The sequence below is a fragment of the Scyliorhinus torazame genome, chromosome 12 (genome assembly GCF_047496885.1).
Source record: "Scyliorhinus torazame isolate Kashiwa2021f chromosome 12, sScyTor2.1, whole genome shotgun sequence".
Classification (NCBI taxonomy): domain Eukaryota; kingdom Metazoa; phylum Chordata; class Chondrichthyes; order Carcharhiniformes; family Scyliorhinidae; genus Scyliorhinus; species Scyliorhinus torazame.
In genome coordinates this window covers 171207349-171231892 of record NC_092718.1, presented here as the reverse complement: position 1 = coordinate 171231892, position 24544 = coordinate 171207349, and the positions used below count along the sequence as shown (strand labels likewise).

At 50.6% G+C, this 24544-nt stretch overlaps 1 long non-coding RNA gene across 1 annotated transcript in view; it reads right to left on the bottom strand.

Annotated features, from left to right (window-relative positions):
• Positions 1 to 243: 243 nt before the first annotated feature.
• Positions 244 to 24544, bottom strand: part of LOC140387254 (uncharacterized) — a 44056-nt gene continuing 19755 nt past the window's right edge. The window contains exon 2 of the long non-coding RNA XR_011933809.1: positions 244 to 357. This is a non-coding gene — a long non-coding RNA (uncharacterized lncRNA). The remainder of the gene's footprint in view (positions 358 to 24544) is intronic.

Genomic DNA, 24544 nt, shown 5'->3' with positions numbered 1-24544 from the left:
ACTTTGCCGTATCTTAGAGAAACTGTTGGTGTGAGAGTACAGCGTCTCTGTGAAAGAGAGAATCATATGTATATGAGTCTGTGAAAGAATAAAAGAAATGGGATGCGTCAGTTCCTAAAATGCCATGTGATTAAAATGCTGGTTTTTCTGGTTCTACTCTTTCTTTATTGGCTGCTACGGAGGTTTCATTCGTTAGTCATCAGGAAATGATGTTAGTATCACCATCGTGCTATGAATAGCAGATTTCTTTTCTCATTAACATTTATTTGTTTACAGTTTTCTCCCCTCTCTGCCTTCACTGGAAGCCATTAGCACTTGTCTGACTCCATGTCTGACAGCCATGTCCTTAATGTTTATCTGTGAAAAGGATAGAAAAATTAGAGTGAGAGACACACTGAGAGAAAACAGTAATCCCTCAGTGAGGGGATACTGTACTGTAGTAAATGATTCAGTTATACCAGAGACTACAGAACTGAGAGCTGAGGCAAAGAAAGGAAAACATCAACAGATTTTCCTCTCCTAAACTACACAAATTGGGCCTGACCTGACCTGGAATTTCACAATGTAAAATATGTCCTTTTTTCCCCCTTTCCTACCACCTGTTTGCCAATAGCAAGGTGTTGGAATCCCCCTGGCAAACTCTCCCATTTCCCTGTCTTTGAAAGTGGAAAATGAAAATCACTTATTATCACAAGTAGCCTTCAAATGAAGTTACTGTGAAAAGCCCCTAGTCGCCACATTCCAGCGCCTGTTCGGGGAGGCTGGTACGGGAATTGAACCGTGCTGCTGGCCTGCCTTGGTCTGCTTTAAAAGCCAGCGATTTAGCCCAGTGTGCTAAACCAGCCCCTTTGGCCTTTGCTATGGCCATTCCCAGAGATTGTCAGAAAGTAATGTTCATCCATGGGGCAGCGGTGGGTGGTTCCTGCTGCCTTTTTGGGAGAGGACTGGATATTGGGTGCCATTACATAGTTTACCTATGGTCTTGACATAATCAATGCCTTATGTATAAAGTCTCCATCTGATTCTTGGAGCCCTGTGGCCACATTAACAGGATTGAGGATAGATCAATTTGGGCAGCACAGTGGCACAGTGGTTAGCACTGCAGTCTCACGGCACCGAGGTCCCAGGTTCGATCTTGGCTCTGGGTAACTATGGAATTTGCACATTCTCCCCGTGTTTGCGTGGGTTTCGCCCCCACAACACAAAGATGTGCAGGATAGGTGGATTGCAAACGCTAAATTGCCCCTTAATTGGAAAAAATGAATTTGGTACTCTTAATTTATTTTAAAAAAGAAAATGGAAAGATTTGTATTTAAACAATGCCTTTTACAACTCAGGGAATTTCAAAGCAGCTAGTGGCTTTGAAGTATTTTTGAAGTGTAGTCACCATTGTAATATAGGAAACATGGGAGCCATTTTCGCACATCAAGCAAACAGCATTCTGATAATGATCAGATAATCCATCTTTCATGCCGTTGATTCAGGTTTAGACCTTTGCTCAGACAGTGAATAACATCCCAATTCTACTTGGCAAATAGTGCCATGGTACCTTTTGCATCCACCTGAGAGAGCACATGGGGTTAAAAGACCATGGGTAGAAATTTTCGGTAGTGCCCTCCCCGAGACTAGTCTTGCCCGAGGTCAATTGACCTTTAAATGGTCTGCCAAATTTTCCATCCTGCCCATTACGATTCCTGCAGCGGGCGGGACCAGAAAATGTATCACATGTCTGACACAATACAGCGGTGTACTGAAGTTTTTTGTGTTCAAGTCTCCAGAGTGGTAGTTGAACCCATCAACATTCTGGCTTAGAAGTGGAGTGGTACCAACTGGGCCACAATAGAATTGCTGCATTTTTCTTGGTTGGTGGTGCTTGACTGTCATTAACTGATGGGGGTCTCAAACCAGTATTTTGGGCCAGGTTTATGGCAACAGGCAAAAACAAGACAATCCAGAACACTATTTCTATTGGAACAAATGGAGTGCGGGTAACCGGGTGTTATAACCCTCACAAGACTGATGGGGTGGGAATAATCACCATCCCTGTGGGTCTCGCCGATTATGAGCCTCCCGCTAAGGAGGCGGGGAGCCGAGATTGAGCATGGATGAGTTCTATATTACGTCAGTCAAGGGTGGAACCAACAGACAGAGCCAGCTGGGATCTGATGTATATTGTAAATACCTTTCATTTACAATAAACCAAAATTGCTTTTCACTAAACTCACTTTGGACTCCTTGTGGTTGACAAAACCGAGACTCTGTGACATTTCTGCATTGAAACTATTGGAATTCAAAACAGTCCACTGTAACTAAGAATGTTCCTGAAACTGATGCTGGGTGATTGCATCAATACCTGAGGGTGACGCGTGCTTCCTGGTTTCAGTCGGGTAATGCTTTCCAAAATTTTTTTAAATGATTCTAGTCTCCTGATAAATTGCGACATATGATCACTTCTTCCTTAGTCGGGCTGAAGAGAATAAAGAGCTCAGTGAAGCTGGAGGAATCTTTTTGAAAACTGGATAGTTAATCTGAATGTTAACGGATGGGCTGCGTGCCTAAACTCCTCGCTCTACTCTCCCTGATCCAATGAAACTGGAACTTGCTCAGAGAGATTGAAGTATATGAGGGAGAGGAAAGGACATAGTATTAGCACTAAAATAAAAGGAAAGTAGTGCAGATGCTGGAAACATGAAATTAAACAGCAAGTGTTGGAAAATTTCAGCAAATGTGGAGGGAGAAACAGAGGTAACGTTTCAAGTTAAATATGAAGAGATCTCCCCATGTCAACGTGGTTCTCACCCTCCACAACACCAAGATGTGCAGGGTAGGTGGATTGGCCACACTAAATTGCCCCTTAATTGGGAAAAAAAGAATTGGGTACTTTAAATTTATTTTTTAAAATTAAAAATATGTAGTGATGTTGCCTAGCAGTTTTTCCAACACTTGATGCTTTTGTGACATATTTTCAGCACTTGGGCTGCATAGTAACGGCTAAGCGCCAACGTTGTGCATTTCAAAGGCCTCCTATAGATATGGGTGAAGAGTTACAGTGAGAATGGAGAAGGGGGTGGAAAGAGAGAGAGACACTGGGCTGGATTCTCCATTTCAGCGACTAAGTGAGGGGCCATAGAGAGGCAAGCAGCGGCGCCGGGTAAAACTCCCGGCTCTGATGTGTTGGGTGTTCTGGATCACATACAGGTCACCAACACTTGAAGTAGTGCAACACTATTTTATTAAAAGGTTAACTATTTAAACATACTTGAACTGTGGGTAAATACGATACCAGCTTTAACTAAAGACCTTTGCCTTGTCCTAACCAGTTGATGCACTCAGCACATGGTGAATGTCTGTGTTGCAGGCTGTGAGCTCTGTGCTCCTAGCTAGCTGCTACTCGAATGAGCGGGAACTCTGATGCCCCCTGTCTTTATAGTGCATGTGCTCTCACTGGTGATTGGCTGCGGTGTTGTGTGTGTTGATTGGTCCCACTGTGTGTCCATCAGTGTGTGTGTGTGTCTGCACCACGATATACTGGTGTATATTATGACAGGCTCCAGTGAATAAAATGGCCAGAGAATGGCCGGGTCCGTGGCCATGAATGCTCACGGCAACGACCTGCAGTCGTCGCGCCATACGGCCCCACAGGCCACCCCCGGCCACCCCCCAGCAATCCCCCCCAGCCCTCGTGGAAGCCACCCTGGCCAGCGGCACGGCTCCCGGCTGACTGTGCTGGCGCTGGACACAGTCCGCCATGCCAGGTTCCCAACCGCTCAGACCACAGGTCAATCGCGCCAATGCCTTTCCAATGGCGTGCGCCGCACGACACGATTATGCCATTTCGGAGGGGGTAGAGACTCGAAAATCAGCGTCAAATCGACGTCGCCCCCGATTTGGGCATCGGAAGGGATTCTCCACCCAATTGGCGATTACAATATCGGTGCCGGGCAACGGAGAATCCGCCTCCTGACTGAGATAAACAGCTCAATCTGACCCAGGAAGAAAATGCTGGAAATATTCAGAAACTTAGGCAACATTCGTGAGGACAGACAAGCTGACATTTCGGTTGTGAATCCTGTCAGAACTCAATCATAGAATCATAGAAGTTTACAGCATGGAAACAGGCCCTTCGGCCCAACCAGTCCATGCCGCCCAGTTTTTACCATTAAGCTAGTCCCAGTTGCCCGCACTTGGCCCATAACCCTCTATACCCATCTTATCCATGTAACTATCTAAATGCTTTTTAAAAGACACAATTGTACCCGCCTCTACTACTACCTCTGGCAGCCCATTCCAGACACTCACTACCCTCTGAGTGAAGAAATTGCCCCTCTGGGCCCTTCTGAATCTCTCCCCTCTCACCTTAAACCTATGCCCTCTAGTTTTAGACTCCCCTACCTTTGGGAAAAGATGTTGACTATCTACCTTATCTATGCCCCTTATTATTTTATAGACCTCTATAAGATCACCCCTAAGCCTCCTACGCTCCAGGGAAAAAAGTCCCAGTCTATCCAGCCTCTCCTTATAACTCAAACCATCAAGTCCCGGCAACATCCTAGTAAATCTTTTCTGCACTCTTTCTAGTTTAATAATATCCTTTCTATAATAGGGTGACCAGAACTGCACACAGTATTCCAAGTGTGGCCGTACCAATGTCTTGTACAACTTCAACAATACGTCCCAACTCCTGTATTCAATGTTCTGACCAATGAAACCAAGCATGCCGGATGCCTTCTTCACCACCCTGTCCACCTGCGACTCCACCTTCAAGGAGCTATGAACCTGTATTCCTAGATCTCTTTGTTCTATAACTCTCCCCAATCTAGTCTGTTTTTAAATAGTCTGGTATTAGTTCATGTACGAATGTTAAAAAAGGAGACTCTGGGGGCAGCACGGTGGCCTAGTGGTTAGCACAGCTGCCTCACGGCACTGAGGTCACAGGTTCGATCCCGGCTCTGGGTCACTGTCCGTGTGGAGTTTGCACATTCTCCCCGTGACTGCGTGGGTTTCGCCCCCACAACCCAGAAATGTGCAGAGTAGGTGGATTGGCCACACTAAAATTACCCTTTAATTGGAAAAAATAATTGGGTAATCGAAATTTTTTTTAAAAAGGAGACGCTGGAACTGAATGGGAAGGAGTTAATACATTCTGAAGAATGTTAGGGAAAATCAAAACAAATGTTAATAAGAAACCAGTTACACATCGCGGTACAATGCTGAGAATTGCACATTCTTCTTAGATGGCTGACAAATGAAAACCCCAGAAAACATTCCCTTCTCACAAAAACAAAAACAGAGAAACCACACCTAAGTCATTAGATACACTGCAAGGTACATTGTGTGTGATATTTCCAGATCCTCTCCCAAACATGCTGACACTTGTAGGGGAACAGTTGCATAATACACAGCACAGTAGCACAATGGTTAGCACTGCAGCCTCACAGTGTCTCGGGCCCAGGACTGACTGTGACCTTGGGTGACTATGTGGAGTTTGCACGTTCTCCCAGTGTCTGCGTGGGTTTTCTCCGGGTGCTCCGGAGTTTCCTCCCACAGTCCAAAGATGTGCAGGTTAGGTGAACTTGCCATGCTAAATTTCTCTTTAGAAACCAAAAATGTGCAGGTGGGTGGGGTTATGGGGCAGGGGGTGGGTGGGCTTGTTTTCCGATGGTGGAAGCAGCTTGCCATTGGCTGCTGGTCCCCTCGAAATCTAAGGCAATTTTCATGGCTCGCACATCCCGCCGCTGGGGAACTCACGTCAGGGGGTCAACTTTGACGGGACACGAAAATCCTGCTGGTGGGAAGTTCGTAAAATCACACCCATGATTTCTGATATCAACATGTCAACAAATTTAGCTAATTAACTAAATTTAAGTTACCAGCTGACATGGTGTAGCCATCTGGAATGGCCACTTACAAAGGAAACATGGATACTTGCAAAGACTCAAGGGAAATATGGCCAATACAGGATTCAGGCAAACTCAGAGCCTAAATGTATATTTGCTAACAGAGAACCAGACTGTATCGAAACCCCTAGCTGATTTGCATTCTAATGACCCATTTCCCCAGGACAAAGGACTGATACTCAGGTATCAGATACAATTCCAGACACATCGGCGCCACTCCCTTCACCCAGGAAGCCCAAACAGCCAAGGTCAATGACCGCTCAGGACATGCCCAGCCATCAAGGCACCCGCCCCTTTATTGGCTCAAATCGAAGGCAGTAATCAAAGCCTTCCGAATTATTGGGTCCAAAGCTAAGGACCGCCCAAAAGAGCCGGAAACACCAAAGGATAAAAAGAGACACTGCCATGTGTTCGATCTCTTTTGGCCCTGGCACACCGGCACTCTTCGGCCCGGCCTTTACCTGAAGGCAACTGCAGCACCACGACCAGAAGCAAGTTCAAGATCAATGATCGCTACCAGACAGCTGAGACCAGCAGATCCAAAGTTACTTCTCCAGACCCAGCCACTCCAGATCCGAACAAAGGCCTTGTTCCTCTGCCAAAGCCGGGTGCCTGAAAGTTAGGTACAGGTTGTTGTCGTGTTAGGTGTAATTTAGCTTGTAGTGTTTTTATGTTGCATGTGTGAGTTAACCTTGTGTGTAAATAAACCATTATTGAACTTGAACTAACTGACTGGTTGTTGGGTCTTTGATCAATATCCGGTTGAACCTTGTGGTGGTATCATCTGATACCTGACGACTCTGAAAAGCAATATCACTCAATATTAATAGGGGCAACCTTATTGGCGTCTCCGGCGCAAATTGGCAACAGTTATTGGTGACTCTGATGGGATTCGACCTAGAAGTGATTTTGTCACTACGAGAGAACCCACAAAACGTTGAATTAGAAACACAATTGGAAAAGTGAAAGAAACCACAAGTGTAAGACCCGTATTGATCAAACCTCCAAGATTCGGAAGTGTGTCGTAATTTGCATGCGTACTAACAGGGATATAAGGTAAACTCGTTAGATTTTGTTGCATAAAAGTATCGGGAGTTTTGTGAACCGGAAAGCAGCTTAGGCCATACCCGCTGTTTGCATCGCCGCCCTATTCTCCCCGTCCCAGATTTAGGACACAGAAAAGAAATGGGAGTAGAAATGGCAGCAAAGGCAATGGAACGCCTTATGAACCCACAGGAACCTTAGGTCGCAGCGACCAGTAGAGCAGAGCAGTGTCTCATATGGGAAGAGGAACTAAGGAAATACTTAAAGGGGAAAGGATGGCCCCTTTGGTCTGAGTTTTGTTCGAATGAAGAGTCAGGTGGTAGTATAGGACAAACTTGGTGGGACAATCTAACCAAGATACACAAGAAGAGTTTAGGGAAAGTTCGTAAGCCAATGGCAATCGTGTCCTGTCTGGCACAATTGCGAGGCACAGAGGAGGTTGTGAGGTCGCTCCGCAGACAGCTTGTGGAGAAAGAGGAGAAGAGTGAGGGAAATGTTAGCAAGTGCGAAAAAGTTACTGAGCAACTCCGAGAGCAGCTAGCAGCAAAAGACAAGGAGATGGCTGATGTCAAACGGGCACACCAATCTTGTTCAGTCCACCTAGGCAGCTTTCAGACACAATACGATAAGGCCTACCAAGGTACACAAAGCGCAGTCTTGGTAAGAGAAGAGACGGAGCAACAGGTAGAACAGTTAAAGAAGGAATGCGCAGACATTAAGGCAGCTTTACGAGCACTCCACAGTTCCACAATGGAACAAAGGCAGAGTTCAGTAGACTACGCCAAATGCAGGCAGCAAATTTCAAGGTTACAGTCACTGCTCTCAGTGCAAAATGGTTTTAGAGACACCTTTCGACCAAATTTAGACCAGGAAGATGGCCCCGATTGGCAGGATCTCAATGAAACTGCCTATAGGTATGTAGAAGATACCGAAAATCACAACAGAGCTCCCCAAACTCCGAAAAGGAAAGCACCCGCACCACCGACTGCACAGGCAGCACACAACCCCATGAATCCAGTCACCACGCAGCGCAAGTCACCAATTGACGACGAACCCGATTTCGTGTACGCCACCCCATTATCCATCCTGCTCCAAAATTGAACCATTCCAACCCACAGCAGACCCACACCATTTCTTTGAGCGAGTAAGACAACAGACAGTTATGTACGGTCTGGACGAACCGGAGGAAGTGAAACTTATAGTGATGAGCTTTGACCCATCCGTTAGTTCGGCATTACCCGATCCACAGAATGTAGGGGGAGGAAGCCTCCAGGAGATGAAGGCAGCTATTTCAGATGCAATTGGTTAATACAGAGGAGATCCCGTAGAAGGGCTAAATCGCTGCAGACAAAAGAAGGGAGAGCATCCTACTGCATACGCACGTCGCCTTTGGATACACTTCAAAGCGGTATTTGGAGACTTAGTCCGCGCACACTTAACTGTCGGAAACACAACCAAATTGACCCGTATATTAGTCTCCCACGCCACAGAAGCAGGTCAAAAAGCCTGTGCGAATTATGACCCCTCAGACGCCACACATAACGAAGTGTGGGTTCTGAAGAGACTCTATAGAGCTTGGGAACAATCCCTACATAAAAAGGCAGAGCAGGAGAGAGCAGAAGCAAACATGAATCCAGGAAGGACACATCAGGACCCCGCATGGGTAAACGAAGGTAGACATGACGGCCAGCACCACAGAGCACAGGGGTGCTATAATTGTGGACACATGGGACATTACGCCCGTGAATGCAATGCCCCCCCGAACCAGCAACGGAATCAGCAAGCGAACGCCCCAGATAGGAACAATGCCAGGCCTTGACACAGTATTAGCGCCCGCCCAGACAATTCTGCCTTAAGTAGCACAGATTGACGGTGTTCGGACTCCCCAACGTGGGTCTGCGACACACTCTGGGACCAGTCAGGTAGACCAGTAGCCACAGGCACAGTCCGGGGACACCACGTAGAGTTTCTTTGGGACACAGGAGGGTCCCGCACCACTTTAAACTCCTCCACAATGTTTCAGCGAGATAAATGGTGCACTACAGACGCTATCACTCTTAGCGGATTTACAGGGCCTATCCAACAGGGATATATTACGGCCCCCGTAGATATTCAAATCAGAAACGTTAATACAAAGCATCCCATTGTTTTAGTAGATTTGCCCCGAACAGCAGAACATATTTTATGGATCGACTTCCTGGGTTCACACAACCTATCCTTTGACCCCGTGAATAAGTGTATTTGGAAAATGGCTAGAACAGCGAGAGCCCCCGCCACGCTCACAGTAGGAGACTATGAACACAGAATCTGCTCAGTAGGCGACTATTGGTTTGATACGCAAGCCATTAGTACATATAGGACGATTAGAGAGGTCCTAAGGAAACACAAAGCATCCTTAGCCCAGCACAAGCATGACTGTGGAAAGCTTCCAGGAACAGTCGCCATTACAGGTCCCGATCCCAAGCCCCAGAAACAATACGGCTTCCCACAGCAAGCTGAGGAAGAAATTGTAAAAGTAATTCAAAGTTTGCTAGACCAGGGACAGCACGATGGCGCAGTGGGTTAGCACTGCGGCCTCACGGCGCTGAGGTCCCAGGTTTGATCCCGGTTCTGGGTCACTGCCCGTGTGGAGTTTGCACATTCTCCCGGTGTTTGCGTGGGTTTCGCCCCCACAACCCAAAAATGTGCAAGATAGGTGGATTGGCCATGCTAAATTGTCCCTTAATTGAAAAAAAATTGAATTGGGTACTCCAAATTTTTTTTTAAAAAGTTTGCTAGACCAAGGTGTCATTCGGCCCTTAGCCTCAATAAACAATGCCCCAATTTGGCCCGTAAGGAAACCAGACGGTCCATGGAGACTGACCATCGATTACAGAGAACTCAATAAAGAAACCCCATTAGCAGCCCCCACCATTGTCACGAGTCCCGAGACATTGCTGAAGCAGGGACTACAGTCAAGGTATTTTACGGTACTGGATATTAGCAATGGCTTCTGGTCCATTCCATTAGAAAAGAATTGCCAATATAAATTTGCCTTCAGGTTCCAAGGACAGCAATATACGTGGGCCTGCCTTCTGCAAGGTTTCAACAACTCCCCCTCCATTTTCCACCGACAATTGGCAAATGGATTATCCAAATTTTCCCAACCCGAATGCCTCATTCAGTTTGTGGACGACTTGCTCCTCCAAACTGATACCAAGGAAGAGCACATTTTGCTTCTTTCCGAACTATTAAGTCTCCTACACTCAATTGGATGTAAAGTCAACCCGAAAAAGGCCCAAATCCTAAAAGAAAAGGCCTTTTATTTAGGCACAGTCATCACGCACGGAAAAAGAGAGATAGAGCAAAAACGGATTGATTCTATTGTTAAATTGCCCTTGCCCCATAATGTCACTGCACTACGGTCATTTTTAGGACTGGTTGGTTACTGTAGGAACCATATAGACGGGTTTCGCCACCAAGGCAGGCCCACTTTCCGAGCTACTAAAAAAGAACGCCCCTTGGGAATGGCTTCCACATCATACGGATGCCATTGATGCATTAAAACGCACCCTAGGTACAGCCCCCGCTTTGCAGGTACCAGACCCACACTCCCCATATGCCATTGAAGTAGCGACCACCTACCGAACCCTATCGGCCGTACTACTCCAAGAAAGGCACGATCGTTTAGGACCCGTAGCCTATGCCTCACGAGTTTTGGACCCAGTGGAGCAAGTATTTTCAGCCTGCTAAAGGCACTAGCTCGCAGTTTTTTGGGCTGTTCAGTACTTCGAATACATCACAGGACTCAACCCCGTATTGATTTTAACCGAGCACACCCCAACGCAACTACTGTTAGATGGTAGGTTAAAGGACGGTTCAGTTAGCCAGACGGTTCAGAGAGCAGTGTGCTGGACCCTACAGTTACAAGAAAGAGACATCACAGTAAAAAGGACAAAGTCACACACATTTTTAGCAGATAATTTGCAGTATGGAGGAACCCCACATGAGTGTGAAATCATCGCAGCCAGGCACAACACAGGACCCTTTATTCCTAAATCGCTACCCACAAAGGCAGGCATCAGACTGCAGAAAACCCAGCCCACGGATAAATCTTAAAATATTTATGTAGATGGCTCCTCCACTGTTGATAATGGAAAACGGATTACAGGATGTGGTGTATATGTGGAACACGCACAGGGACACGCATTAGAAGAGATATCGCTAAAATTACCAGGACACTTAGGGTCGCAGGCAGCCGAGTTAGCAGCCATTGCATACATAGTGCAGCACCCAGATTGAAAATAGGACACCGTAAATCTCAATCGGCTCCTTTTTCTCATCATCTGGACACCTAAGGGTTCCGTATCAAAAAGCTACGGAACTTGTGTCTGGCGTTTTCGTGCCGTGGCCGCGCGGGCCGTCGTGGGATCCGAATCGTCGTTCCGTATCAATCGACAAGAGTTATCGCCGTGCCAATGGCGAATTCTTTGGTCAGAAGTGGCGGTAGCTGCAAAGGGAAAATTTCCATCGTCGGGCGGTGGCTCTTGTTGTGGCCCTGAAAGGGGGTATGAGGGGCCAAACATATCTTGGTCGGGGTTCCTGGGGCTGGAGCGACTGGGGCCTGGGCGGTTGTGCCATTGGTCGTTGATTTTGAGTATGTCTGGAGCGCTGTCGCTAGCATCCGAATCAAGTTTAAGGTGGAAAGTCGTTCCTGGGGGCGGGGACAAGGTCGGGTCTGTGGACGTGCTGTCCTGGCTGGGGGAGGATGGACATGCTGTCCTGGCTGGGGGAGGGTGGACATGCTGTCCTGGCTGGGGGAGGGTGGACATGCTGTCCTGGCTGGGGGAGGGTGGACATGCTGTCCTGGCTGGGGGAGGTTGTCAGTGGGCGGGGGGGTAGTCGTCTGCTATTGCCGGGGAGACGTGGTGTGAATGGCTGCACTGGGTTCCATAAACCTTAAGTTGGTTGATGTGAAACCATCCTGACTTTCCATTAGGACACGTTATTTTATATACCGAGGGACTTATGATCCGAAATCGAGTAGGGTCCTGCAAATTTAGGAGAGAGGAATGAATTGGGGTTATATCGGGAAATCATCACCTGCTGAGCATCTGTATACTCCACTGGGTGTACTGTTTTATTAAAGCAGGCCTTACTCTGCTTTTTCCTAGCGCCTAGTCGGACAGCTGCAGCGAGCTGGGCTGCCTTAACATTTTCCATTACCTGTTGGACTGCTTTTTCGTGGGTGAGGGCGGTGACTGTGGGGCTGGCCATATCAAGTCCTAATAAATATTCATGGCCCTTTCATGGGTCATCCCGGTTCACAAGGATGTGGGGGGGGTGAAACCTGTGGAACTTGATACTGTGTTCCTAATAAACATAAGTGCAAATAGGAGAACTGTGTCCCATGTAGTGTTGTGCTGCTGCACCATTTTCCTGATAATCGTTTACATTCTCGAATTTCTTGATACACTCTATTCTTCCGGTCTCGGATGTTTCATTAAAATGTCACCCATTCTTGCCCTGCCGCTGCTCATATTCCCATCACTGATTTCTGTCTCTGGCAGGTCTTTGATTCCCCTGATCTGTGTTTTTTTGCGTGTTGTTTAAAGAATGCTCTTTGTCGCAGTCTCTGCCTCAACATTGGTTTCTGGCGACCCTTCGGTCACTAACCCCAACTGCTATTTACATGTTCAACACACTTGGTTGAAACAAAATTTGCTGCTATTACAAAAACTACCTCGGCGCTGGACGGAGAAATTGTCCTCCCACTCAACGCATCGACCACAAGCTGCACTTTAACCGGACGTTCTTTTCGGATGTCTTGGGCGCGATTCTCCGACCCCCCACCAGGTCGGAGAATCGCCGGGGGCTGGCGTGAAACCCGCCCCCGTCGTGTCCCGAATTCTCCGCCACCAGAGATTCGGCGGGGGCGGGAATCGCACCGGTCGGCGGGCCCACCCCTGCCGATTCTCCCGCCGCTGTTAACCCTCGCCAGCCGGCGTGGATTAGACCTCCTTTTCAATGGCAGGACAAGGCGGCGTGGGCAGGCTCCAGGGTCCTGGGGGGGGGCGCGGGGCGATCTGGCCCCGGGGGTGCCCCCACGGTGGCCTGACCCACGATCGGGGCCCACCTATCCGCGGGCGGGCCTGTATCGTGGGGGCACTCTTTTTCTTCCGCCTTCGCCATGGTCTTCACTATGGCGGAGGCGGAAGAGACCCCCTCCCCTGCGCATGCGCGGGGATGCCGTGGGCGGCCGCTGACGCTCCCGCGCATGCGTCACACGACAAAATCATTTCCGCGCCAGCTGACGGGGCACCAAAGGCCTTTCCCGCCAGCTGGCGGGGCGGAAATCACTCTGGTGCGGGCCTAGCCCCTCAAGGTGAGGGCTCGGCCCCCCCAAGATGCGGAGAATTCCGCACCTTTGTGGCGGCGCGATGCCGGACTGATTTGCGCCGTTTTTGGCACTGGTCGGCGGACATCACGCCGATTGCGGAGAATCCCGCCCCTTGTCTCCAAAATGGTTGGTTTAAAAAAAATGAGGGAGTCACACATGGTGACAATTCTAATGGGAAATTGATATTCAGGAGAAACAGACAGACAAACAAAATATTAAATAAAGGCTTGCACCCCCAGGAATATACGAGGATACAAGGAACAAAAAGACAAGATGAAGACAGAACTGATGACCTCCATTATGATCATCGTTGGATCACTACAGTTGCGCGCATCGACAGCCCCTGTAACCCACACCACATTGGCCCCAAACACAACCACACCACACGATACCCATTGATGCACTATCAATTACCACAAAGACGAGAGTAGTGGAATAATCGAGGATTTATTGAGCAAAGATGTTGCGTCTCCTGTAGCTGGAACCAGAATGGCTGCAGCACCGGCGAGCACACACATTTATACTCCGCCTACTGGGCGGAGCCAGCAGGCAGGGATTTACCTATGTACCTCCACCGTACAGGCCATACCGTAATACATGTAATACTATTAGTGGCGACTACCACATTCACCCCCTGTTAAAAAAGAGTCCGGCGGTGGTGGTGGAAAACATTACAAGTTCAGTCTGTTGGGGGCCTTGACCCTTCTCTGCGATCGCCTCAGTCCTCGTGGTGATGTGGGCGCCGACTTGGTCACCTGCGACTCCGGGAGCATGTTGTCCTCATCTTCGTCACCCCTGAGTGGAACTAGCGGGAGGACGGATCATACTGGGGCGGGGGCTATGGTGAGGTTCGCTGGAGGGAGGGTGAGTGGCGCAGGGGTGAATGAGACAACCGAGGGGGGGCCCTTTGAAGTTCATGCTGAGGCGCTCAAAGGGGCGGGAGGCCTTCACCAGGTGAGCTCGATCTGGCCGGTAGAAGTGCGGCTTGCACTCTGCGCAGACCTGGCAGTCTCTGGCGATGGTCCTGACCTCCTCAATGGAGTAGGGCATTTTGCGGGCCTTGATGAAATGGAAGAACTGGGTGACCCCTGGGTGGCAGAGGTCATAGTGGAGAGCCCGGAGTCGGTCCACTTGTGTGCTGGCACATGTACCGCGGGCTAGGGCATCAGGGGGCTCGTTGAGCTTCCCCGGGCGATACAAAATCTCGTAATTATAGGTGGAGAGCTCGATCCTCCACCTCAAGATCTTGTTGTTTTTGATTTTGCCCCGCTGTGTGTTATTAAACATGAAGGCAACCGACCGTTGGTCAGTGAGGAGAGTAAATCTCCTGCCGGCCAGGTCATGCTCCAATGTCTCACAGCTTCCACAATGGCTTGGGCCTCCTTTTCGACAGAGGAGTGCCGGATTTCGGAGGCATGGAGGGTGCGGGAGAAGAAGGCCACGGACCTGCCCGCCTGGTTGAGGGTGGCGGCCAGAGCTACGTCCGATGCATTGCTCTCGACCTGGAAGGGGAGGGACTCATCGACCGCGTGCATCGTGGCCTTGGCGATGTCTGCCTTGATATGGTTGAAGGCCTGGCGGACCTCAGCCGTCAGGGGAAAAACTGTGGACTGAATGAGTGGGCGGGCCTTGTCTGCCTAATTAGGGACCCACTGGGCGTAATAGGAGAAAAACCCCAGGCATAGTTTCAGGACCTTGGGGCAGTGGGGGAGTGGGAGTTCCATGAGGGGGCGCATGCAGTCGGGGTTGAGCCCTAGAACTCCATTTTCCACAACATAGCCAAGGATGGCTAAGCGATTGGTGCGGAATACGCATTTCTCCTTATTGTAAGTGAGGTTAAGGAGTTTGGCGGTCTGGAGGAATTTTTGGAGGTTGGCGTCGTGGTCCTGCTGATCATGGCCGCAGATGGTGACATTATCTAGGTACGGGAAGGTGGCCCGCAGTCCATACTGGTCAACCATTCAGTCCATCTCTCGCTGGAAGACCGAGACCCCATTAGTGACGCCGAAGGGAACCCTAAGGAAGTGACAGAGGTGGCCATCTGCTTCGAACGCAGTGTATTGGCGGTCCTCCGGGCGGATGCGGAGCTGGTGGTAGGCGGAATTCAGGTCCACTGTGGAAAAAACACGATACTGCGCAATCTGATTGACCATGTCAGATATATGCGGGAGGGGGTACGCGTCGAGCTGCGTGTACCGATTGATGGTCTGACTGTAGTCAATGACCATCCTGTGCTTCTCCCCAGTCTTCACTACCACCACTTGAGCTCTCCAGGGGCTGTTGCTGGCCTCAAGGACCCCTACCCGCAGAAGCCGTTGGACTTCCAACCTGATGAAGGTCCTGTCCTGGGCACTGTACCGTCTGCTCCTGGTGGTGACGGGTTTGCATTCCAGGGTGAAGTTCGCAAACAGGGAAGGTGGATCGACCTTAAGGGTCGTGAGGCCGCAGACGGTGAGGGGGGGGTAGGGGTCCGCCGAATTTTAACCTTAAGCTTTGGAGGTGGGACTGGAAGTCCAGGCCGAGTAACAGGGCAGCGCAGAGGTGGGGGAGGACGTAGAGCTGGAAGTTGCTAAACTCTACGCCTTGGACGGTGAGGGTCGCGATGCAGTACCCCTGGATTTCAACGGAATGGGATCTGGAGGCCAGGGAGATTTTCTGGGTGACTGGGTATACCGGGAGGGAGCAGCACCTTACCGTAGTGGGGTGGATGAAGCTCTCTGTGCTCCCGGAGTCAAAAAGGCAGGTTGTCTCGTGCCCATCGATCTTCAACGTCGTCGTTGCGACCGCAAGGTCGCGGGTCCGGGACTAGTCCAGGGTGATAGAGGCGAGCTGCAGAAGTTGCTGGGAGGACCCTGGCTGGTCAGCGGTGGCGGAGCTATCATCAGGCGATTAGCGGCCAGACGAGCAGGAGTCCTGAGGCGCCGTCCAAAATGGCGCCGAAGATGGCGGCGCCCATGGGGCGCACATGGCGGGCGGCATCAAAGATGGCGGCGCCAACGGGCCGCACGTGGCTTGCGGTGAAGAAGATGGCGGTGCCCACAGGCCACACGTGGCTTGCGAAGAGGAAAATGGCGGCGCCCTTGGGTCGCACGTGGGGGGTGTAGGAACGCCGGGCCTGGAAACAGCGGCGACCGACCGGGCCTGGCAAACAGAAACAAAGTGTCCCTTCTTCCCACAGCCATTGCAGGTCGTGCTCCGCGCTGGGTTGCGCTGCCTGGTGTGTTTGTGCTGCCCGCAAAAATAGCACTTGGGACCCCCCAGAGTTGGCTGGCTGCCACGCGGCGTAGGCTTGCGTTGAACTGGATTTGGCAGCTGGTGGGGCCCACAATGCCAAAGAGGGTGCCACGCGGTCGATGGCGTAGGATTGAACGTTACGGGAAGCCACTTCTAACGAGTTAGCGAGCTGCCTAGTTCCGGCAAGATCAAGCGTACCCCCTTCCAGTAGCCGCTGGCGGACGTATGCAGACTTTATGCCCGTAACGTAAGCATCTCGAATTAAAGATTCGGTGTGCTGGACTGCCGAAACTGCCTGGCAGTCACAGTACCTACCTAGGATGTGCATGGCACGCCAGAAATCGTCCAGAGACTCCCCGGGGAGTTGCTGTCTCGTGGCCAGGAGGTGCCTGGCGTATACTAGATTGACTGGTCGAACGTAATGTCCCTTCAGGAGCTTCATAGCTTCGGAGTAGGTGGGCGCATCCCGGATGAGAGGAAAAATGCCAGGGCTCACCCATGAATAGAGGACCTGGAGCTTCTGGGAGACCAAGGGTTCCTCAGCGGATGTTTGGAGGTAGCTTTCGAAGCAGGCTAGCCAGTGGTCAAAGACGGACGTAGCGTTGGCTGCTTGAGGGCTCAGCTGCAGGCGATCAGGCTTGATGCGGAGATCCATCGTTTTAAAAACTTTGCGCAATAAATTGATGCACTGTCAATTACCACAAAGATCAGAGTAGTGGAATAATCGAGGCTTTATTGAGCAAAGATGTGGTGCCTCCTGTAGCTGGAACCAGAATGGCTGCAGCACTGGCGAGCACACACATTTATACACCGCCTACTGGGCGGAGCCAGCAGGCAGGGATTTACCCATGTACCTCTACTATACGGGCAGTGCCGTAATACATGTAATACTACTAGTGTTGACTACTACACACCTAGACCGGACACCACACCTCCCATGAAAATAAACACTAATACCGCCACATTGTGCGATAACATCATAAAATGGTATTCCCTCTCATACACGGTAGAAGTCCTATTAGTTATTGCAATACTCTGCAGTGTCGTTCAGACACTTGGACTTCGAAAATGGCGAAGGAGAGCCTCCCGCTCCCCGATATATACATTCTGAGCCCCCTTTGTTGGACTTCAACGGATCCCACACTCTTTTTGAACCCTTTTCTGACAAATAAAGTTCACGTTTCAGTAAATGTAACAAGTTAAGTAGGAATGTGATGCTGCTATCGTTTAACATTTTTGTACTGTAATATAAGTTCTTTTGGTTATTAGCTAGCAGCATAAGTGTAGTTTAGGTAAGGACAGTTAGAGGACCCCCTTTGTGTAAATATTGCTGGAGGAGCTGCTGACGACAGGGGGACTGGAGAAGGGGGTAGTATCGGCGGTATGTTATTCTCTAATTCTGAATAACGACTGTAGACTTACAGTTAACACAAACACTTTATTCAAAGGGTTTGTTCTGCTTCCAGAGCTCAACTCGATGTAAAACAGTCAAGAGATATCACCAGTGAAACTAAGGTAAACTGCCTATTCTAAGCTAGCCCTGTGTACTGCTGCTCACTAGCTCTGTGCTTCTCAAAGAGGCGGATCCTGCCTTGGGCTCGACCCTTTATACCCGTCTCTGATGCTCCCTCTAGTGATGCTGTGGCTGTCACATCTGTGCTGCAGTCCCTGGTGTATGTGCGGATGTATGTACAGACATGCACTACAGTCGGTTTACGCGGCTATTTTGGAGGAGGAGAAGGCGCTGCTAGAAGGGATCAAGGCAAAGTGGGAGGAAGAGTTGGGAGAGGGTATGGAGGAGGGGTTCTGGTGTGAGGTGCTCCGGAGGTGCTCCACCTGGCGTACGAGGTTGGGGCTGATGCAGCTGAAGGTGGTGTATAGAGTAGACCTTACAAAGGCGAGGATGAGCCGGCTCTTTGAGGGGGTAGAAGATGTGTGGGAACGTTGCCGGGGGGGGGGGCGGGGGGGGGGGGGGGGGGCGGGGGGGGGGCGCCAACCACGTTCATATGTTTTGGTCCTGTCGAAAGCTGGAGAATTACTGGAAGGAGGTGTTTAGGGTAATCTCTAAAGTGGTGCACGTGAAACTGGACCCGGGCCCTCGGGAGGCCATATATGGGGTGTCGGACCAGCCGGGGTTGGAAACGGGCGTGGTGGCAGATGTTGTAGCCTTTGCCTCGTTGATCACCCGAAGGCAGATCCTGTTAGGGTGGAGATCAACCTCTCCACCCTGTGCCCTGGCGTGGCGGGGGGACCTGTTGGAATTCTTGATGCTTTAAAAGGTCAAATTTGAACTGAGGGGAAGGATGGAGGAGTTCTACAATTCATGGGCGTTATTCATTATGCACTTTCGAGAATTGAATCACATCGATCATTAGGGGGATGGGGGCTGGGAGGGTTGGGGGAGAGGGACTGTATGGGTTAATGGTGACTATGGGTGATTCCTGATTCCTTTTTGTCATTTGTTTATGTTAACATGTGGGCTAATGTTTGGGGATTTGGCGGGAAGACGGGATTGTTGTGATTGATATGGGGATTGACATTACATTTGTTACTGATTATTGTTTATTGTTGGGTGTAAATTTGGGAGAAAATGTGAAAAAGGAGGAGAATAAAAAAATATTTAAAAAAGAGAGGAAGAAAATAATTTTCAAAAACACAGCCAGAGATGTCGGTCTCTGTATAGTGGACAGTGCATTCACCACTGAACTTTCTCAACTTGGCAGATGCAAGGCAAAGCACAAATTAAATTTGGAATTTCTTCACTGTGTGACAAATGAGCAAGCACTGGAATATTACCAGAAACTGTGCATGTTCTTATTTTAGAACAATTTTGTATCCTCCTTGCCCGAGGGTGTTGGCTCCTTGCTCAGGTATGAGAGTTTCAATCATCAGCAGTGGCTCAATGGCAACACTCTTGCCTATGAGTCAGAGTATTGTGGATTTACGTCACACTTCAGAAATTTGGCTGCTACTGAGAGAGAGTACTGCACAGTCAGAGATACTGGTCTTTCTCAGAACTCACCCGCCAACGTCCGGAATGGCATTTAGTATTTCAAGCTTTGGGATGGTTTTCTATGTGCCAGCAGTGTTTAAACAGGTTGAGACAGTGATCCTGCTCTCTTCCCCATTGAAGTATTTTAAACGTTTATTGGAGGGGAAGGGTGGAATTTTGAAGAGGTTAATGGGTTTCAGGTTGAAGGTCTGCTGAGGTGAGGCTGGCAGAGATTGGGAAATGGTAATGGTTGTTCCAGGGCAACTCCCTATCCCAGAAGAGGGTAGCCGGTCACGAGGGAGTCAGAATTTGATAAACAGGCGCTGCACGGCTCTACAGAGCTGGTGGGGAGCACAGACACTGAGAGCCTGGGCATTGAATGGAGTTATCAACAATCTGGTATTGTGAAGGCTGAAGAGCAGACAGCAAAGGTGGCAAGGGCAATTGGGCAGCCCCCTCTCCAAAAGGAAGGCTGAATTTGATAATAGGGGGAGGGAATGACTATTAGACTTGAAGCTCAGTGACGATCAGGGAAAGGAACGGCAGACCCAAGAAGCAGTAGAGCATAGGAGAGAAAAGGAGGTCCAGAAGGACATGCAGGTCTTACCCTCAACACAGAATCTTTTCTTTAATAAATTTACAGTGCCCAATTCAAATTTCTTTTCCAACTAAGGGGCAATTTAGCATTGCCTATTCACCTACCAGGCACATCTTTGGGTTATGTGGGTGAGATCCACGCAGACACGGGGAGAATGTGCACATGGACAGTGACTCAGGGCCAGGATTGAACCCGAGTCCTTGGCGCCATGAGGCAGCAGTGCTAACCACCATGCCACCCCCAGAGACACCTGGGAATGACCAAGAACCAACATAACTGGAGACTGTGGATGAGATATTCTGGCTATTCATGCTGACGGGATCTTCCAGTCCTGCCAATGGTGCACCCCCGCAGTGGGTTCCCGGGCTTGATTCAATGGGAAATCTCATTGACATCGGTGGGACCAGAAGATCCCGCCACTGGCCAACGGCAGGCCGCCTCCCGCCGCCGAGAAACACGCTGCAGGGAGGCCAGAGAAACCCGCCCTCCGACTCTTCAGGTAGATGGTCACAGACATTTGTCACCTTGGTGCCAAGAAATCTCCTACCCCACAGCACTTATTGCCATACCTGCCAGTGGTCATAGAGATCACTTTGCTATTGAACCTGTTCACATCTGGATAATAATAATAATCTTTATTGTCACAAGTAGAATTACATTAACAATGCAATGAAGTTACTGCGAAAAGCCCCTAGTTGCCACATTCTGGCACCTGTTCGGGTACACAGAGGGAGAATTAAGAATGTCCAATTCACCTAACAGCACATCTTTCGGGTCTTGTGAGAGGAAACCGGAGCACCCTGGAGGAAACCCACGCAGACACGGGAGAACGTGCAGACACCGCTCAGTGACCCAAGCCGGGAATCGAACCTGGGACCCTGGAGCTGGGAAGCCATAGTGCGGACCACTACGCTACCGTGCTGCCCTACCGTGACCCTTCCAAGGATCAGTTTATTGGCATCTTGCTAATAGCTACTCACCACTGCGTCTCACAGATCACTAACACCATCTTTGCCAAAGCGGGACAGTACATTCAGCTCACGGCAGACATGGCCTCACATTAACAGGAAGGCATTGGGTTTCATTACCATTTCTGGATTTCCCTCGATGCAGGCCATCATTGATTGTACCCCTGTGGCCATTGGGCTCCCCTGTCCATGACCACACCAACGTGCAGCCTCCTCCATATGAGTGTGTGGTAGTCACCACTAGTGGTATATTATATGTATTACAGCACTGCCCGTATATTAGAGGTACAATGGTAAATCCCGGACTGCTGGCTCCGCACAGCAGGTGGCGTATAAATATGTGTGCTCTTCTGTGCTGCAGCCATTCTGGTTCCAGCTACAGGAGGCACAACATCTTGTTCAATAAAACCTCAATTGTTCCACCATTCCCGTCTTGTGGTAATTGCCGGTGCATTAATTTATTGAACAAGATTTTTAAACGATGGATCTCCGCATCAAGCCTGATCACCTGCAGCTGAGCCCTCAAGCAGCCAACGCCACATCCACCTTTGACCACTGGCTAGCCTGCTTCGAAGGCTACCTCAGAGCAGCCGCTAAAGAACCTCCTGGCCACGAGACAGCAACTCCCCGGGGAGACGAATTCTTGTGTGCCCTGTAGATCCTAGATAGGAACAGTGACTGCCAGGCAGTTTTGGCAGTCCAGCACACCAAACTTTTAATTAGAGACGCTTCCGTCATGGGCATGAAGTCTGCGTACGTCCGCCAGCGACTACTGGAAGGGGGTACGCTCGATTTTGCAGGGACTATGCAGCTCGCTAATTCGTTATAAGTGGCCTTGCGTAACGTTCAGTCCTACGTCCCCGACCACGCGGCACCCTCATGGGCATCGTGGGCCCCAACAGCTGCCGACTCCAGCTCACCGCAAGCCTGCGCCGCGCGGCAGCCAGCCAACTCTGGGGGGCCCAAGTGTTATTTTTGCAGAGAAAACAAACACCCCAGGCAGCGCTGCCTGGCGCAGAGCGTGACCTGCAACGGGTGTGGGAAGAATGGACACTTTGTTTCTGTTTGCCAGGCCCGGTCGTTCGCCGCCGTTTCCAGGCCCGGCATTTCTACACCCCCCATGTGCGACCGAGGGGCACCTCCATTTTCCTCTTCGCAAACTACGTGCGGCCCGTGGGCGCCGCCATCTTCTTCACCACAAGCCACGTGCGGCCCATGGGCACTGCCATCTTTGATGCTGCCCGCCATGTGCGCCCTGTGGGCGGCGCCATTTTGGACTTCCTCTCAGGACCCCTGCTCAGCTGGCCGTTCATCGCCTACCTCTACCTCTGTCACCGCTGACCAGCCAGGGACCTCCCAGCAACTTCTGCAGCTCGCCTCTATCACCCTGGACTAGGCCCGGCCCCGTGACCTTGCGGTCGCAACGACGACGCTGAAAATCGATGGGCACGAGACGACCTGCCTCTTTGACTCCGGGACCACAGAGAGATTCATCCACCCCACTATGGTAAGGCGCTGCTCCCTCCCGGTACACCCCGTCACCCAGAAAATCTCCCTGACCTCCGGATCCCATTCCGTTGAAATCTGGGGGTACTGTATCGCGACTCTCACCGTCCAAGGCGTAGAGTTCAGCAACTTCCGGCTCTAGGTCCTCCCCCACCTCTGCGCTGCCCTGTTACTTGGCCTGGATTTTCAATGCCATCTACAAAGCCATACTTTAAAATTCGGCAGACCCCTATCCCTCCCTCACCGTCTGCGGCCTCACGACTCTTAAGGTCGATCCACCCTCCCTGTTTGCGCACCTCACCCCGGACTGCAAACCCGTCGCCACTAGGAGCAGACGGTACAGTGCCCAGGACAGGACCTTCATCAGGTCGGAGGTCCAACGGCTTCTGCGGGAGGGGGTCATTGAGGCCAGCAACAGCCCCTGGAGAGCTCAAGTAGTGGTAGCGAAGACTGGGGTGTAGCACAGGATGGTCATTGACTACAGTCAGACCATCAACCGGTACACGCAGCTCGCGCGTACCCCCTCCCACGCATATCTGACATGGTCAATGAGATTGCGCAGTATCGAGTCTTTTCCACAGTGGACTTGAAGTCCGCCTGCCACCAGCTCCCCATCCTCCCGGAGGACCGCCAATACATTGCATTCGAAGCAGATGGCCGCCTCTATCACTACCTTAGGGTTCCTTTCGGCGTCACTAATGGGGTCTCGGTCTTCCAGCGAGAGATGGACTGAATGGTTGACCAGTACGGACTGCGGGCCACCTTCCCGTACCTAGATAATGTCACCATCTGCGGCCATGATCAGCAGGACCACGACGCAAACCTCCAAAAATTCCTCCATACCGCCAAACTCCTTATTCTCACACACAATAAGGAAAAATGTGTGTTCTGCACCAACTGCTTAGCCATCCTTGGCTATGTTGTGGAAAATGGAGTCCTAGGGCCCGACCCCGACCGCATGCACCCCCTCCTGGAACTCACTCTCACCCACTGCCCCAAGGCCCTGAAGCGATGCCTGGGTTTTTTTTCCTATTACGCCCAGTGAGGCCCTAATTATGCGGACAAGGCCCACCCACTCATTCAGTCCACAGTTTTTCCCCTGACGGCTGAGGCCCGCCAGGCCTTCAACCACATCAAGGCGGACATCGCCAAGGCCACAATGCACGCGGTCAATGAGTCCCTCCCCTTTCAGGTGGAGAGCGATGAAATGGACGTGGCTCTGGCCGCCACCCTCAACCAGGCGGGCAGGCCCGTGGCTTTCTTTTCCCGCACCCTCCATGCCTCCGAAATTCAGCACACCTCTGTCGAAAAGGAGGCTCAAGCCATTGTGGAAGCTGTGGGACATTGGAGGCATTACCTGGCCGGCAGGAGATTCACTCTCCTCAGTGACCAACGGTCGGTTGCTTTTATGTTTAATAACACACAGCGGGGCAAGATCAAAAATGACAACATCTTGAGGTGGAGGATCGAGCTCCCCACCTATGATTATGAGATCTTGCATCGCCCGGGGAAGCTCAACGAGCCCGCTGATGCCCTATCCCGGGGTACATGTGCCAGCGCACAGGTGGACCAACTCCGGGCTCTCCACTATGACCTCTGCCACCCGGGGGTCACCCGGTTCTTCCATTTTATCAAGGCCCACAACCTGCCCTACTCCATTGAGGAGGTCAGGACCGTCACCAGAGACTGCCAGGTCTGCGCAGAGTGCAAGTCGCACTTCTACCGGCCAGATCAAGTTCACCTGGTGAAGGCCTCCCGCCCCTTTGAACGCCTCAGCGTGGACTTCAAAAGGCCCCTCCCCTTCACCGACCACAACACGTATTTCCTGAATGTGATTGATGAGTACTCCCGGTTCCCTTTCACCATCCCATGCCCTGATATGACTTCTGCCACGGTAATTAAAGCCCTGCACAGCATCTTCACTCT